Here is an 18,367-nt window from a genome sequence, read left to right as displayed (position 1 = left end):
TGAGTGAGTGATAGAGATGCCCTGCACAATGCACATTCAACCGAATCAATGAATTCTTGCAAACAAACTAAGTCCTAGCTAACTTAATCTAACTGTCAATGAAATGAATAAACAACAGCCTCGTTTGGAAAGAGAACCATGTACATCATGTGAGCAAGAACATTCCGAAAGATCTAAATGCATGACAAACTCCTACCAATCGATTCCCAAACAGAAAAAGCTACTTTAACCAAAAAAAACAACCAAAATAACAAAGCAAGATCTAAAGAGCAGATTTTATTTTAAGAACGCAACAAACACACATAAAGATAAACAGGGGAGGTACTGGGCGCTTGAGATGGGCCCAACCCCAAGAGCTACAGCCTCCCAAGAGAGATTTAGAGCTGGTGCAAAGATGAATTCATCTTTATTAATCAAGAATGAAGAGTTACATCAAAACTGTCCACAAGGAGAGCTTGAGAATGAGCTGAAAGCAAAGCTAATCTATTGCATACAAATCGAATTACAAAATGACTACAACAAGGCTATGAAATGACTAACTACTAGCTACTATCTACTGGCTAACTAGCTAACATCCACTGGCTAACCAAAATGAGGCCCTAAGCCTTCTTATTTATACAAATTGAGGACCCAACAGTCCTCCTAAACTTTAGGGACTCGGCTGCCCAAAACTTGGAGTTAACAACAGTCCTACTTGACTTGCTTGGCTGCCCTTGTGCTGATTGATTCGGTGGCCCTTGAACTCCGAGCTGATGGTGGAGAATTCGAGGTAAGGGCCCATAAATGAAGGGGACACCTTCCTACAAATCCTCTAGCTTGTTCTCCCACGAATTTGGCTGCCAAGTGCTCATTAAGACCTTCAATTTTGTCTCCAGGTTGACCAAAAAGGCTACACAAAGCACCCATTAGACTTGTTGGCATAATGACTAACCAAATTCACTCTATTAACATAAATATAATAAAAAACATGCAATAAACTAATGAGAATGGTGGATTAAGTCAAATTAGGAGGTTGAATGAGCCCAAATAATTGTCCATTTTTGGGGCTCATCAATGGTGAAGGCAAAGTTGCCTTGCCTGAGTAATTACATGACTTCCTTGCATTCTTGGAGGATGCAGATGAGTTCGATGAAGTTGAGGTCAGCTTGCTGCTTTCACACACACTTCGCGAATCCCTGGAACGATGGTGCCACAACTTGCCTCACGATTGCGTGCACTCACTTAAGCAGTTTTGTGATCTAATTTAATCTACTTTCCATCATTTTGATATTGAACCTTTTGAGAAAAGACTGTTAAAACAACGAAAGACTCCGCATGAATTGCCTATGTATTTTTGGTAGCGCTTCCGTATACTTCAGTTTGAAGCTCCAAAAAACTAATTGAAATTCCAATATATTTGGGACATATTTGTATATTGCCTTCACAAATCATTATATCCCAAAATGAATTTGAAGTTCAAACCTCGCTCAACGTACTTCGGTGATGGAGTTGTGCAATCACAAGCAACGTGTGTAAACCAAGATGATTTAAGAACTGAACAATAATTCCAGAGGAGTTAAACTTGCTTTTCATGAAATCCATTCAGAGAGCTCGAGTTCTACCAGTGTGTCGCCAAGTGTTGTAGCGGCTACAATCACCCTCCAAAATTTTGCCTTAGCTTCATTTTGGAGCCTCCCTACCAACCATCCTTAGCAGCGTGTCTTGCACTGTCGAAGTAAAAATGCTTCAACTGAGTTTCAGTGGCTTACTAGCCTGTTCTTGTCAACTTGTTTGTCTCCCACACACAGGCTGACACTTTGGGACTTAGTCATTTTTTTGTTGTGATGCTCACCTAGGAAATTGCGCAATTATGGAGGCGAACCAACCTTCCCTCTAGAAATTGCGCAATCCATATGGGCTGCCTGCTGGGCTCCAGAAATGTGCAATCCAACCAAGTAGCCTTCCCTCTGAAAATTGCTAATACAGCCCAACATTGGGCTTCATCTAAAAAATTGTGCAATTCTGAGTGACAGCCATGGCCTCAGTCCAGAAATTGTGTAATGAATGAGGGACAACCAGACTTGCTCAACCTGGAAACTGCGCAAATGTCATTCTTAGGCTTGCAGATTGTTGCATGTGCTCCCAGGTTGACCAGTGCCCTCCAAGACTGACCAATCTTGATTTGCATGCATGGGTTTATTTTCCCGAAAAAGAAAAAAAGCAAAAAACAAAAAAACATCCCTTGATTTTAGGGATCCATTTTTAGTAGTTGGAGATTACATGCAAAATCCGTTTTAGAAACCTCCCGCCAAGTGTCGTTTTTTCCTAGATTTGTGGAATATGCGTCATAAGCCTCAATCTTATAAAACTTATTTATTCGATGCTTTATAGCTCATTCCTCACATCGATCTTGAAGCTCTGACATCCCACATCGCATCTAGGAGCATTCGACACATTCATCTCAACTTTTTCCAGGTAAGTCCACTTTTCATGTCTTTTGCTTCTTTTCTGTCGCTTTTTGTATTTCACTTTATGTGAATGTTGTTTGCTTTTGATGAACACCTACTGTCGTTTTAATGCGTGTTATCTTGCAGAAGCATTGTTTTAAGTTTTTCATTGCATCTGACTATTGTCACATGCATGACATTGTTTCTGCACTAACAGTCTTCATTACGGTGACTCGCTTCACACATATGCTCGTTTTCCCATTTTCTGAACCCTACACTCACTATTTGCATGCATGATCATTCACTCTTGTGTGCACTTAGCTTCGCCATGCATTCATACTTTTCATGTTTTCAGTCGCCCGTTAACAGGTCTGGTCTGCCTTGGCCCAGAGCTTGCCTTTTCCCGGCTGGAAATGCACATTTCTGGGAGTGAAGGCTCTTTCTTTCTCCCAGAATTGCACAAAGTTGTCCCAGCACTGGCCTTTAGGCTTGCTCTATGCAATTCTAAGAGACAGTGCCTTGTTGGCCCCAGAAATTACGCAAATGCAGTTTGCTGGTTTACAGTCCTTGCTGACTAAAACTGCGCATTGCACAATTTCAGTCCTCAGCAGGCCATGTTGGAATATGCATTGCGCAGTTTCAGTAATCATTCAACCTCCTAATAGCCCAACTCTGCCTTGCATAGTTTTGGCAGTGAGTCTCACAGCCTTACTGTGAAAATTGCGCAATCTTCCCAGTCAATCACCCATGTATGTTGCATGTTAGTGCTCAAGTTATTTTGGTTTTCAACTGACAGATTTCTTTCCATGAGTGTTTATATGTCTCCAAGTATCATAAGTGTTCGTCTGTCTCTCAGTAATACAGGTACAATGGCCTCCAAGAGAGTAGGGTCAAAGGACATCGTTGAGAGAGCAATTGGAGATGCAGTCGAGCAAGTGTCTATGAGCTTGCCTATCTATGAAGACACCAAGCTATTCATAGACAAAAATATCAATATGAAATGGAATGACATCAATGACACCTTCTCAGGCACATTTGAGGAAAATATGGAAGACCGTAGGGTCTATGTCAACATCCACAAGTCTAGCTTATACCGGATTGCATGTAGGTATCTCGCGTTTCGATGCGAGGAAATGATCCACCGGATTGTCTCGCATACTAATCCAAAGACAATGGTGTTGAGAAGTGCCATTGGAACACAACTTGCTACCTTTAGGGCAAAGGACTTTCAAGAGATGTATCACTTGCCACAATCAGTGATCACGATGGATAAACCCTTTAGCAGAGCCAACAACAATGCAAACTCAAGAGATATCTTAAAGAGTTGGGTGAAAGAGCCAGCCAAGTTCAAGACAACACCCAACCAGGTTTACAATAGGAAGATACTGCAGAAGGCACATTAGTTCTTGGTCATCTTTTCACGTCGCTTATACGGCCAAGATAGCACAAAGACCATCCCACAGAGTTGGGTGATCGTGTTGGATCAACTGGCAAGTGAAGGCAAACCTTGCAATTGGTCTGACATGTTGGCTCTCTGGTTGAAGGAATAGGTAATAGAATCCCGACATCCGCCGAAGGGTCAACAAGTGAAGATATACATGTCCGCTTACATACTGGATGCAGTCTGTGCCCATCAGCAATTCCCGGGCTTGGGTTGGGCATGGACACCTTTGGAAACATCTGTGTACACTTATTGCAAGTTGTTCTCTGAATGCAACTTCCATGGAGTTATCATACAATTATCGAACCACTTCATGATCTCGGTGTACAAGATGATATTTAAGAAGGATCCACCTTGCATGTCGCAGGAAACAATGGAGGCATTGATCAACATAGCAGATTGGTATGCCTCACCCCTTGGCATGTTCATACGGATGTACAACACGGAGAAGGCTCTGCATGTTTTACTAAAGTTTTCCATGGACAAGCTCGTCATGCAAGAAGTGTCGTATCACATCTCGACAGGGTTTTCAGTGAGACTGCAAAGGAAGAAGAAGGCAACTTAGCCCTCTTTTCCTTTGCGGATCTGGTTGTATGAGATTCAAAATCTCAAGCATGTTGAGGCCGAGATGGAGGAATTCAATAGATTCAACTTCGACACCAGAAGTTTTAATCTGTATGACCGACATTGCTTATCGAAGGACCACTGTGTGAGAGTACAACATCCTTGGATCCACAGGGCATGTTGCTGGCTTGAGGAAGACCCATGGAGATACTGTTATCACTTCTCCAGGCTTAATGAACTAGTCAAAATTGTTGTAGAGTGGTTAGAAAAGCAGAGGGAAGCAACATCTAAGAGAGAAACATCATCAACAATAGCAGAGGGTAGTAGACCTGCGCGTGACAAAGGCAAGAGGAAGGTTGTTGACAGTGCAGAGGTAGAGCAAAGCTACAAGTTCAAAGCAGATCCAATTGTGTTGAAAGTAGCTTTAGAGATTAAGGCTAAGAGGCGACAACGCGATAGGAGGATCGCGCAAAGGAAAAGAGAGAAGCAGAGGATGGAGGAAACATAAAAGAAGTTGCAAGAGTTGAAGAAGCAACTCAGTGAAGAACAGGAGTTGTGCAGAAGAGAGAAGGAAGTGCAGCAGGAATAGGTATAGCAGTAGGCGCAACATGCACAGTTCAATGAAACTGCACCCATATAGGTTATAGACTCATCTTAACAGCTGGCACAGAGTAGACAGGGTGAGCAGTCGCAGGAGCACGACTTGGCTCAAGAGATTAAACAAATGCTAGAGAATATGGACATGGATATGGTTTAGCCATAATCAGATCAGGATATTGACCTCATGCCTCAAAACCAAGAGGTCACCCCACCGACTTCACCAGATCCAAAAGCAGAGCAAGTCCCAAGCGATCATGGAGACACAGAAATCCTTGAAGACATTCTGGAAGTAAAGATGCACAACATATCTTTCGATGAGTCACAACACAGAGTTGTGCAGTCGCGCAAAGTACCCACTTCGAATGTCCATATATCTCCTGCACAATTGAAGAACAAGTGATCATAGCCAGTGTGTGCAAGCATCCAACAACATTAGTCTATGTTACCAAAGCATATGCTGAAGCTACCAACTCGAGCATTATATTCTTGATAGTTGAGAACGACCACATGGCTAAGGAGTTACAAGCGGCCAAACAGGGAGGAGAACAAGTTACAGCATCCACCAGAGCAGAGTTGAGGAGAGAGATACTAGATGAAGTATCGTCTCTCAAGACAGCCATGTAGACATTATATTCCCTCACCGTGCATAAGTCAGTTGTCCATATCAACTGTTGGCAGAAGCATTATGCTAGGAGAGCACGCATCTTGTCAGATCTTCACATTGCTATCGATCACATGCAAACATGGACAATGAGGTACAAAGGAGCCCCATTGCACTTTCCAAATATGATGAAGCCAAAGGCGATAGAGTTGAAGGCACGCATCCAGAGTCAAATTCAGAACTATGAGGAACTCTTGCAGTTCATCACCAGTTTGCAGGCTTCACATGCACGGGTGTTCAGGAGCATGGATGTCATTGTGCGCATGCATGTGATCCCATCCATTGGCACACTCACCGAGGTGAAGTCAAAGAACCAAGTCTGACTGGAGCTGGACATGTACTTTGATGAGTTGATGCGTGTAACCACCAATGCAGACTTGGAGATCAGCACAGACACTATGCATCAATATGTTGCTGGTTCGACTGCACTCAAGACTATGATGCACATGTTATTAGACGAGTTGGATAGAGGTGCCAAATTAGTGTACCCAGATGCAATGGAGGCAAGAGTTTGCTTTCAGAAGGATGTCACCATAGAGCACGTGGACACCATAATGGACTACCAAGCTTGGCATCAATTTGCCACCGTCGATCATCGCGAGGATGTGGAAAAGTTGGTCTTCCCACAACTATCCGAGTTGTAGTGATGTCTTGCATGGATTACTCAAGCCTATTTTTGTCTCACATAGGCACATGTGCAGATTGTAATATAAAAATGTTGTAACAGTGAAAGACCAAGTGTCGATAGTAGAATGTAACAGTCATGTAGTAGTGGAAGAGTCATGAGGGTAGGTGAAAAGTCAAAAAGGGGAATGCCAAGGGTCACCCCACCCTTTTCTATTTATAGAACCTCATAACTCATTATATAGGCTTTTGGGAGCCAAGCTTCCTATAGGTGTTACTTAGAGAAAGCTTGGAGTGTACTGTAACGAGCCTTGGCTTCTCCATAGTGCAAAGCTAGTACATCTCTTTGGAGGAGCAGACGACAATGACTGTAATGTTCTGTTATCGAGACTAGTGGTTGGTCATTGTTGTATGTATGGTTAGATATTTCACTCTTTTAATATAACAGAGCCAACACGTTTCATGCATATGTTGTTATTGTAGTTCAGCTATCCTGGTTACTCTAATGATATATGTAGTTGTTATTTACGCATGTATGTATGGACTATTATGTATATGTTTGTATGAATCTTATCGAAATGTGTTGTTGGTATAACCATCACTTTGGATCGTCGGCTATCATGCTTTCCATCTTGTGATGTCTTACTACTCGTGTGTTCCCTTTCAAGTTGCGTGCTATCACAGGTTTCTAAGGGGCGCACTCATCCCCACATTCTGTGTGTTAGAGCCTTTCATGCACCTTCCTTGACTTATTGGAAAGACCACACCCTTGCTACCAACAAAGACATCTTACTTACCTCTGCACGCAACTGCGGTCAAGGTGATACCGTACTACCCACTGTTGGGACTCCTACACCAAACAATTTGAGTTCTAGTTGAGACTTCTTACCTAGGAGATCCCCAAACATGTTGGCGGGTCCAGCACCGTCAACATATGTGTAATGTGTTTTTGAATGCATAATTTAATTTTGTAAGCCCAGAAAATCATGGTTGGATTTTAGGGAAAATTGACCAAGAAAAAAGAAAAAAAGAATCAAAATGTAAAATAGTAAAATTATTTCACTCATTTAACTATAAAAAATTATTTTTTTAATCGCTTTATATGATATACACATAATTTTGTTTAAACCTTATATAATATATACATAGTTGACATTAAAATATTTTATACAACATGGCATTGAGACATTTTATCTATGAATGATATTTTCCACATTAAAATATGAGGGGATGTGTAATTAATTCAATTCTTAATATAAAATTAGTATATAGCATTTAAAGCTATTCATAATAATAAAAAAATTCCACATAGGTTATCATAAAATATTTTCTTATGCATAATTAAGTAATATTGACATATACTTAAAAATATATTAATATAAAAGAAACCATTTTAATGTGGACAATATAGTCCATAGATAAAATGAGAGTTATCTTTAGTGCTACTTTTTGGACTTTCCTGTGTCAGAATCAAGCGAAAAATTTTGAGGTGAAATCTTAATTTGTGTTATTTAAACTGGTTTTTTGACTGTTATATGGATTCAACACCTTGAAAAACCCCTAGGGCACTTGGATTGTGCAGGGGTTACCTATTAAACTTGTGATTTCAAAAAATTCCTGCCTTGTTTTAGAAAAATTAGACCGGAAAACACACACCGAAAAAGCTTCCAAAAAGTCTCACTAAAGACAACTCTGATAAAATGTCTCAATGCACATGTTATTTAAAATATTTTATTGTCAACTATTGTATGTATTATATATTGTTGGGCGGAGAGGTGCATTATATTGTCCAATATGAGGGCAATAATTTTGTGCATGTTCAATGTGGAGCTGACATGTGTCCCTCTTAAAACAAAAATGAAATACTCTAAATAAAAAATCAATGTCCGCTATAATTTTAAAAAAAGAATATGCAAGTTTAATTAGTTTTAATTAAAAGCATTATAAAAAATCAATAATCTCAACCTCTCTATGGTTGCTCGATTTTTTGTTGATATTACAATCCAATGTAGTCTCGATTTGTTGTTGATATTATAATCCAATATTTCAGAGAAAAAAAAAAAAAGAAGAAGAAGAAGAAGAAGAAGAAGAAGATGTTTAAACCTTGTACTTTTCAAAAATATGTGAAGATAAGATTTAATCAAACTATTTGAAATCTATGTTTACTCGTTTATGTGGATATCAACCTCATTATAATATTAAATTTTAAATATTACAATATATTAGGCCCTAGGATTAATTTTATAAACCCTATTATTAATATTATAAACTATAAGATTAATGTTAAATCATAAGATTGTAAACATCGATTTATTAAAATAGATCGTAAATATAGTAATGATAAACATTATGAATACTCGATAACAAAATGCAACCAATGAAAAAATACTCTTTATAAACCCAAGATTAATATAAATCCTAAAATTAATATTTTAAACTCTAAAATTAATATTATAAACTATAAGATTAATATTAAACTCTAAAATTATAACAACAATTATTTATAATAAATCATAAATATAATAATGATAAACATTATGAATATTAAATAGCAAAAAAAACTATAAACATTTTATTATTATAGATTTAATTAACATTTAAAAACAAAATATTAATTTCAAATTTACAATATCATTATTATTAAAATTTCCCTTCAACAAATATAATTGATTTTTCTTATCATATTTATACATCGAAATTGATTTAACTGGCTAATTACTTTATTATATAGAATATTTTTAATTTTTATAATTATAATAATTAAAATCTTCCTACCCAATTTGATTTAACTTGCTAATTACTTTATTATATAGAATATTTTTAATTTTTATAATTATAATAATTAAAATCTTCCTACCCAATTAGAAGTTCGTTATGGTTTAGGATTGATTTTCCTTTCATTTTTCTCTAAACTTCTTTTTCTTCATCCGCCTTGACTTATGGGTTGAAGTTGATATAGTTTACTAAATACTTTATTATATAAAATATTTTAAATTTTTATAATCATAATAATGAATTTTTTTAGAAATCCTAAAAAACCAAGTGGCTTATTAATAATATTAATATAAGGTTTGTGAATAAAGTTTAATATTTAATAATAATATTAGGGTTTGTGAATAAAATTTAATTTTTAACAATAATGTTAGAGTTTGTGAATAAAGTTTAATATTTAATAATAATATTAGAGTCTATGAATAAGGATTAATATTTAATAATTATATTAGAGTTTGTGAATAAGGTTTAATAAAGTTGAATAATAATAATAATAATATTAAGGTTAACTATATAAGGTGATTGAAGTTAGTTATGGTCACTTTGTTTTATTATGGTTGATCATAGTCAACTTTTGATAATGATAGTCAACTTTTGTTAAACATGGCAAACTTATGGTCAACTATGGTTTGAATGGTCAAACATGCTCAACCTCATTCAACAATGGTGAACATTAATGTAACATTAATACGTTGTTACATTAATGGTTGACCATGGTTAAACTCAGCCAGCCTCGGTCAACCATATTCAACCTTGGTCAACATCAACAAGCATGATCAAACTCATCAACCCTCTTCAAGCATTGCCAACCATGGTTAAAAATCCACCACACACATCGGTGGTAAACTGACACTTGAATCGCATTAGTAAATGTTGTTGATATACGTCGATTGACATCATTTCCACCACCTTTTATATGGCATCAATCGACATATATCGACCACATGTACTAATATGATTATGCTAGTTTATGTTACAATTTGGTTTTAATATATTATAATTTCTTTTTTATTAGATTAAAGTATAATTTCAAGAGACGTATTTCTTTCCCTATTTTTATTAGATATTACAAATTTACTTTTAACTTTATCTTTTCTTTTTTCATTATGTTAAAATATAATTACTTGTTACAATAATCCTTCAAAATTTATTATTCTTATTTTAATGTAAATGTTTTTTTTTTTTTTTTTGGTATTACAAAAAAGTTATATTGAAATCATCCAACTAAATATTACAAAGTTTTGTGTAGACTTTATACAAGTTATAACATTATAACTTAGTACTTGGTTTATATAAAGCTTTACATATTTACCTACCAAATAGACTATTTTGCAAAAGAGAAAAAAATAATATTATTAGTACCATATTTATTGGATATTTCTCTTACTACCAACCTTTCTTAAGAAAGGGACTAAGGTTTGGTTCATTACTTGCTCCATGCTCTTATAACTTAGTACTTGGTTTATATAAAGCTTTACATATTTACCTATCAAATAGACTATTTTGCAAAAGAGAAAAAAATAATATTATTAGTACCATATTTATTGGGTATTTCTCTTACTACCAACCTTTCTTAAGAAAGGGACTAAGGTTTGGTTCATTACTTGCTCCATGCTCTGTTTAACATTCTTACCATTCATATAGCTAATTGGTCTATTCTAAGTGAATCAATATAAGGTATTGGGAGATTGCTTTTCTAAGTTACTCATATCCTAACTTTGTACCATTTTCAGCTTTAGAATTCTTCTCTAGAGTATTTTGATTTATTCCTTAATTTCATTTAATCTATCATTACTGCTTTCACATTGATATCCAATTGTGTTTTCTTGTCCTTGATTTTCTCTACATTTTCTTTTGTCTTAGTCATTTGCCTTTAAATCATATATCTGTATTGTGATTTTTTCTATTCTTAACCTTTGCATCAACCCTCCCATGTTCTCACATTCATCAATAATCATTCTTGTGATTCATTATTTTTCTATTCACATCATCAAATTCCTTTATGGAGCTCCAAAATTTTTTAGTATGCACATCTTCCTAGGTATTCATGCATAGTATCCATGCTTATAGGCTTGAATCTACCCAAGTTTCAATCTCCCTACGCACAAAGACAACTTCTAGTCCGCTTTCAAGTCTTTATAAAATCACAATGAATATTTTACTTTCGAGAGCTCTAATTATAATATAACGAGATAGCCAAGGTAAACAAATAAAGAAGGTTCCCAAATTATTCTAGACTTGATACCACATATTTGTAATTTATTATTATTATATTACTTATGATTAGGTAGACCTAGTGGTATTTTGTTCAATTTATCTTATATCTATAAGAAATAAGATTCATTTATATAGGGATCTTGTCTTGTGCATTGGATATATTGTAAATAGAGGTTTCTCACTTGAAATTGCTTCTGATTTAATGAATTTTGATCATTATTAAGGCATGTAGTTACTTCTTCCTTCTATTTTTATGCTATTTGGGGAATATTCTTCATAGCATTTCATTTTAAAGCATGCATTCCTTAGCTCTAACATAGTCATCTTGGCATTTTTTTTATTAATTTTTCTAGATAGTTTCAAATAGTAAAATTTTGGGAGCTTGAGACAACATGGCAAAGTACCTACGGTAAAAATGTTAATTTTTTGTTCACTATGCTTTTCAACTTACATGTTTTGGAAGTTAGGGCATTTGACTAACCCTGAACTAGTCTCAAATAGTTGTTCTAGGTTAAAAAATCACAATTGATTCAACAAAAATCTAAATTGAGTGCCACAAGGTGCATTGAATAAAGTATAGACCATAGTATTTTAGGTTAAAATTTTAGAAGTAGATCTAAAAAGTTGGCCATGTGACAGTGCATACCATTTATCTTTCCTAAAATAGCCAAAATCAACAAGTGTTGGAAAAATTACCATAATTTTTTCTTTACTCATCACAATTTACTCAAACTAGTGGCATTATGGAGAAGCCATATTAAGGTATCATACATCAAATTTCAAACTTAAAGATGCAAAAAATTCATATTTTACATTAGGTCCAATATCAACTTGCATAATAGTCATGGCATAATGGTTTTAAAGGTATGCAACTTACAATTCACATAAATTTAATCGAAATATTTGTTTTGGGTGATTCAAAATGTGTGGTGAAGTTAAAATAAAGAATAACTATTGATAAATATTATTGTTACATGACATGGAAAATGGTGTTGTAAAATATTCTACAACAATTAAACTCTCATAGAGCTCAATCGTGACTCGTGAAGACATGCATCACCAGCTATCCAAATTGGAGAACCAATTTAATAAATTGAGTGATTGGTGAGTGACCAATGTTGATTTCATAAACACACAAAGACAAGTAAAAATAAAGATAGAATTGAAGATGGATCAAAATATGGAATAAATGGAATAGAAGATGGTGGTGTGCAAGCTCATACAATCCCTAGATGTGATACTCTCTAAAAGTGATAAATGGTGACTTAAGGGACTCATGACATTATATGTGGTATTCATGCTAAAACGTTTTTCATTAATAAGCATATACCATGTGGATTTTACTCCAATACTCGAGTTAATAAGAAACATTGTATTTTGAGATGTATTCAATGGGTAGTTAAAATGAAGTCTCATTCTTATCATTATACTTGGGGTTTATTTACAAGAGACTTAGAAGTACAATATGACAATGTTTGGGAACACGACTACCTTAATTAGTAGACATGAATCAAGCATTTAAGTGATGTTGAAGATTATAATTTAGAATTCCAAGTATTGGCCACAAGGGTGGATGACATAAGTGACAAATATCTATTGGTAACTTACATGGGTGGATTACGAAGATATTAAACATGAGCTTGCTTAAAACATCCTGAAAATGTTATGGAAGTTATGCAATATGCTCATCATATTCAAGCCAAGAACAAGGCTTCACCCTCCAAGCAAAAGGCAAGAGTAAGATATTCACCCTTCGGCCAGTGACCAAGAATAAGATATTCTTCACGGCTCAAGGTCGTAAAATAACAAGTCTCAAAACTATTAAAATAATGTACTCAATATGATTTCAGCATGTTATTTACCGCCATTAAAATTGAATAGGGAAAATAATAATAATTTCTCCTTGCTACCTAAAATAAATACACTTAACCATTAAAGTAAATAATAATTTATAAAAACAATTGGTATCGCTAAACATTGATACAAGATTACCATAGGATTAAAACAAAGAATACGAAACATTTGTCTTTTTTATTCTATGCTTTAACATGAGTTAGGCTTAAAACAAATACAACAAAACACAAGATATTTTCCCGAATTAATTCTCTTTATATCTACATGATAACTATGGTAAATGAAACGTATATAGTAATACAAGAGGATGGTCAATATAAAATGTATCATATTTATTATAACTTTAACGTCTCATATAAAAGTATTGATTTGAAATGTGAATATAATATACATTTTGGTAAACTTGTTTTCCACATTGTAAACATTCATGAAATTATTTTGAGTTAATTTTTCAATTCATTTTTCCACATTGTAAACAACCATGAATTCATTTTTCTACATTGTAAATAACTATGAATTTGTTAGGACATCCTTTAGTATTAATTACATTTAGAGGTTTTTGTCGGTGTGTTTTAAACCATCTAGTGTGGTTCATCATGAGGACAAGATGTAGAGTCAGATCATGGCAATAGATTAAATAATGATAGCGATGAAGAGAGTTAAATCTTTTAATTAATGAATATAGAACTTAACTGTTAATTTGAATCAAATTTGAAATTTAATCAACATAAAAATTCTACTAAATATCATTAATACACCTAATTAACCTATAAAGGACCAAACAACATATAAATATTTAGAATTCACTATCTAAATAAATGATTATCTAATTTTTGACTAAGTAAATAAAATTTATTTATTTAATTTAAGATTTGACTAGTCTGCTTGGGGTAGCTCAATTAGCCCACCCTTGAAATTAAGCTTACATTGACCCACCCTTGTCCGGAGGAAGCATAAAGATAAAGAAACATAAATCCCGCTTTTTGATGACTTAAAAGGTGAGACTTTGAACGTCCTATGTTTCCTAATTTGCTTGACTATGAGCGAAATATATAATAAGTAATTATAATTGACTGATCATATATGGACATCCATGTCAAGATAATATGGTCATATGTTTAGATGAATTGGAAATCTAGAAAATAATAAGCTAATTCAATTCAGCACTAAGGGTTTTCATTTTTTGCAAGGAAGAAATCACCCTTATCTACCCTTAATGATGAGATAGAGGAATTTTTTTCCAAACAATTGACGAGAATGAGAATTGAAGTTGTAGTTATTTTGGTGATGTTGGTCCGAGTGATTACCATTTGGAAAAGAAAAAGTACTTAACCCCTCGGATCCCTGATAATTGAGTTCCTCCCTTCCAAGACTTCCATCCGAGGGGAAGAAGCTTCAAGACCCAAAAATGAAATCAGAGGTGGAAGAAAGGATGCAAGTTGTGAGCCCCAGTCCTTCACCCAACGCACTGCTAGCAAATGCCACCAAAGGATCCAATCATAGTGGAAAATACATACTTACAAAATGGCACTGAATTTTTTTAGAGATTGCAAGTAACCCAACATGAGCAGGTAAAAATTGCCGAAGCCAAATTGTACTAGAATGAACACCATCATAAACCTAAGCAAGAGAGTATCAAGAAGCATCCTATAACCGGATGCTAGCCCAACAAACCAAGAGGATACAAATCCTCAATGATGCTAATTGCCATAAGTTTCTAGCTATACACCAAACCTTATCCACATGATTATCATCATTGAAGTTGGTGGGAAAATTGTTCTCTTTTAAGGTTTGAGGTCCCACTAGCTACGCCAATCTTACCTCCCAACCCTTTCTTTATCACCCAGTTACCCACCATTTTGTGGGTGATGTCCCTAGAAGAAAAAAATTCTCCAAGATGGTCCTTAGCGGGTAGCCAGTAGCTAGCTCATTATGCCTTTTCTCTAGCACCTGAGCCAACCATGTGGTCCCTCGCCCATCTGCCATGATCGTATGTTTGAAGGTGGGCCTCCCAAACCTAAAGGTATGCCTTGAAATTTGGTAATTAAGTATTGTAGTTTGATTATCATGGACACTCTTGGGCATGGATTAATGGGGTGATTCGACTAAAAGAATGGGTTAGGTCTGTGCCCTTGTCCCCTAGCCCCTTTTGGATATTTACCTTGCATCCTAGTCCCGTGGGAGCTCTTATACTGACCATTTGTCTTTAGGGATGGTATTTCATGGGAGCCCTTGATCTTGGTTGTGTGGTCCCGCTCCCTTATTTGCTTATATTACCCTCTTTCCACTCATTATTACCTCATTAATCATTTCTCCCACCTATGTCCGCATTCCTCCATTGGGTCCACATAGGGTTAGCTTGCCCCTTCCCCTTGCCCACACCTTCGGTCATGGTCTAGAATGAAGCCCAAAGGTTGATGTAGCTAAAAAGAAAGATAAACACATATTTGGCCACATTCAATAGGAAAATGTACCACAAAATGAAAAATATGGTCAGGACAAACACATTTATCACGTGGGCAAAAGCCAATACATGAGCTCTACCCCATCCTCATGGCCATCACCCTAGTTCCTACATGTTCTATGAACCTCCTTCATCATATATGAACCCATGATTTCCTCAACCCCTGGTGGGCAATGAATCACACTACCTTTAGGGGGGTATTCATTGTTATATCTTATACGTCTTGCTCTTACCCCTTGAGCCCTGAGTAGTCAATCAAAGTAAATAATAAAGGAAAAATGAATATAAATAAGGGTGGAAAAATGAAGGTTGGGGCACCTCACGTACCATGATTTCTCCCTCTTATACATTATAAACCCAGGTGTGGGCTTCCCTCTTATTAGCTACCCTTGCACCCCAGCATGTGACCCATGGTTGCCCCTTCTCATCCCCTACTTCATTCACCTATCCATCACATGCCACCACCTTTTGAAGGATGTACCTTGAATATATTATCCCCTTTAGAAGTAGAAACCACCTACTAGGATCATTGGTTAACCCTATATGGAGTTTAGGAGAAATTGGCACATCTCAAAGCCCATTATGGAAGTGAAGGCCATTACGAAGTCCCCACATGTGGTCCATGATTGGTAAGCTAATTTACTTGATTTCTCTAATGACTTGTTGTACTAGAAGGCTAAGGGATGCATTGGATCTTATGCAGGATTAGAGATGGTCTCCATTTTGGGTTTGGTCTCCCTATACGAGGTCCTAATCCTCCAGAGGGATACATTGGCACATATAGGGTGAGAGTTGAGAGCCATGGGCCTCGACAACAACAGAATGCACTCCATGGATCCCCATGGTCATTTAGATATTGCTCGTGTTTCACTTATTGGACAAGGAGGATGCACATGATCCATCATGCCTAGTTGGCCCCAGATCTACACCATACACTTGGAAGATGATCTAGTACTTGAACGATGATGTGGTATTACCTACACCATCATCCTAGCCCTTGCAGTCAATCTACATGCATCTTTGATTTGTTTGGAGACCCATAAGGTGACTTGTGTTCCCCCACATGACATTTGGAGCACCACGGTTATTACAAGGGGTCACCCCCTTACCCACTGCTTTTGAGGGTCCTAATATTTATTGTGGCACCCATGGACCTCATTAGGCCTCTTTGAGGGCCCTATGACATGCATAGATTATTATTTGACCTCTTAAGAGGCTTACCTTTTCATTTATGAGCTAGTTTGGTGGGCTTGTCACCAAAAGTTGAATTATTAGAACATTATTTTATTTTGGGGCTTATGTAGGCCAAGGAGGCCAATTTAAACTCCTAATTTGTGCATAAATACAAGTGATATGAGCTCATTTGTTCACCATCACTTTGGTTTGGATATCTTATCTCTCTTGATATTTTCGCACTTTTCTAGAGGAAGAATTGGAGCTTTATGGATGAGTTTTGATGTGTGGATATTGGTTTATCTTCTCTTGGAGCTTCTCTATTGTTAATTGGGAATGGTTGGATATAGTCTTTTACATGTAAGTACATGTTTTTTGATGTTATTATTGTTTACTTTTGTCATTTATGTTGTACTAGGATTTTCGTTGTTCTAGGGATAAATTGTTGCATGCATTTACTGCTTAAATTTATGGAATTTATATCTATTCTAACATCTCTCAATATATGGGTTGTGTAATATGAGAGAAATATCCTAGGGGTATTTCTATCATATAATTTTACCTTGATAAGCCATTCCTTTTTCACATTTAAGTACAAAAGTTTCAAGGTTGCTTCCTCTTGAACTAGAAGGCTAGTGGAGTGATCTTGAGGCCTCCTTGACTGGGTGTTATAGACATTTTTGTGCCTTACAACATTGAGCATGAAATGTCCATAATCTAAGGGATCCAAATTCCCTAAACATGTTGTTCCTACCCCTAGAGGAACAAGGCTAACAAACCACAGCAATTCACAGAAGTTCTCCACCAGAAAATGCTCAAAAACAAGTCAATTCAGGATCAATTCAGTGGCTCCACTAGCTGTCTGCGCTGAATGTCAAAGTCAACACTGGCTACCTGCACTGCAACGCAGGTAGAAGCACTACCAGGGTGCACTGAGCGAGAGTTGACATGTGGAAAGTTCATTCAAAAAGGTGTCAAGACCCAGGAAGCTTCCAAAATCTTCCTCAATGACACTTGCCTCAGTGAATTCGACTATGATGAGTAAGAGGTTCCAAATCTCCAAGTGGAAGCAATAACCTCCAAGTGGAATCAAGAACTAACAGAGGGAGAGGACACTAGTCAGATCTCAAGCTGACTCATCCTCTCTCCAAACATCTATATATGGATCTCTCCTCCATGAGATCTAGAGGCTGGAATTTTGTTATTGCAAAGAATTGCTGTTGGTTTGAGACTGGAATCATTGGGTGCTTAATGCTTTGAAGGGAGGTGAAGATGGGAATTCCATTTGCTGGGAAGGAGATGCTGGATTGGAGCCTTCTTGGTTGTATCTCTTCCTGAACCTTGTTATTCATCAATAAAGCTATCTTGGTTTCTCCTATATACTGATGTATCTTTGATGTATGATTGCATTAGTATGTTTAGTTTATTTCTAATCCTGAACTAGTTATGAATATGAATCTATGTCTTTGTGTAGTGTTCTCTTCTTGTGATCTTGCAGAGACCTGTTGAAGCTGGGCGAGCGAGAAGGCAAGTAGCTGGGAACTCCCAAAGAGAAGAGAAACTGGATCGAG

The sequence above is a fragment of the Pinus tabuliformis genome, chromosome 1_2 (genome assembly GCF_031772625.1).
Source record: "Pinus tabuliformis cultivar Carrire ecotype Pingquan chromosome 1_2, CPIR1, whole genome shotgun sequence".
Classification (NCBI taxonomy): Eukaryota; Viridiplantae; Streptophyta; class Pinopsida; order Pinales; family Pinaceae; genus Pinus; species Pinus tabuliformis.
This window is presented reverse-complemented; position numbering follows the sequence as displayed.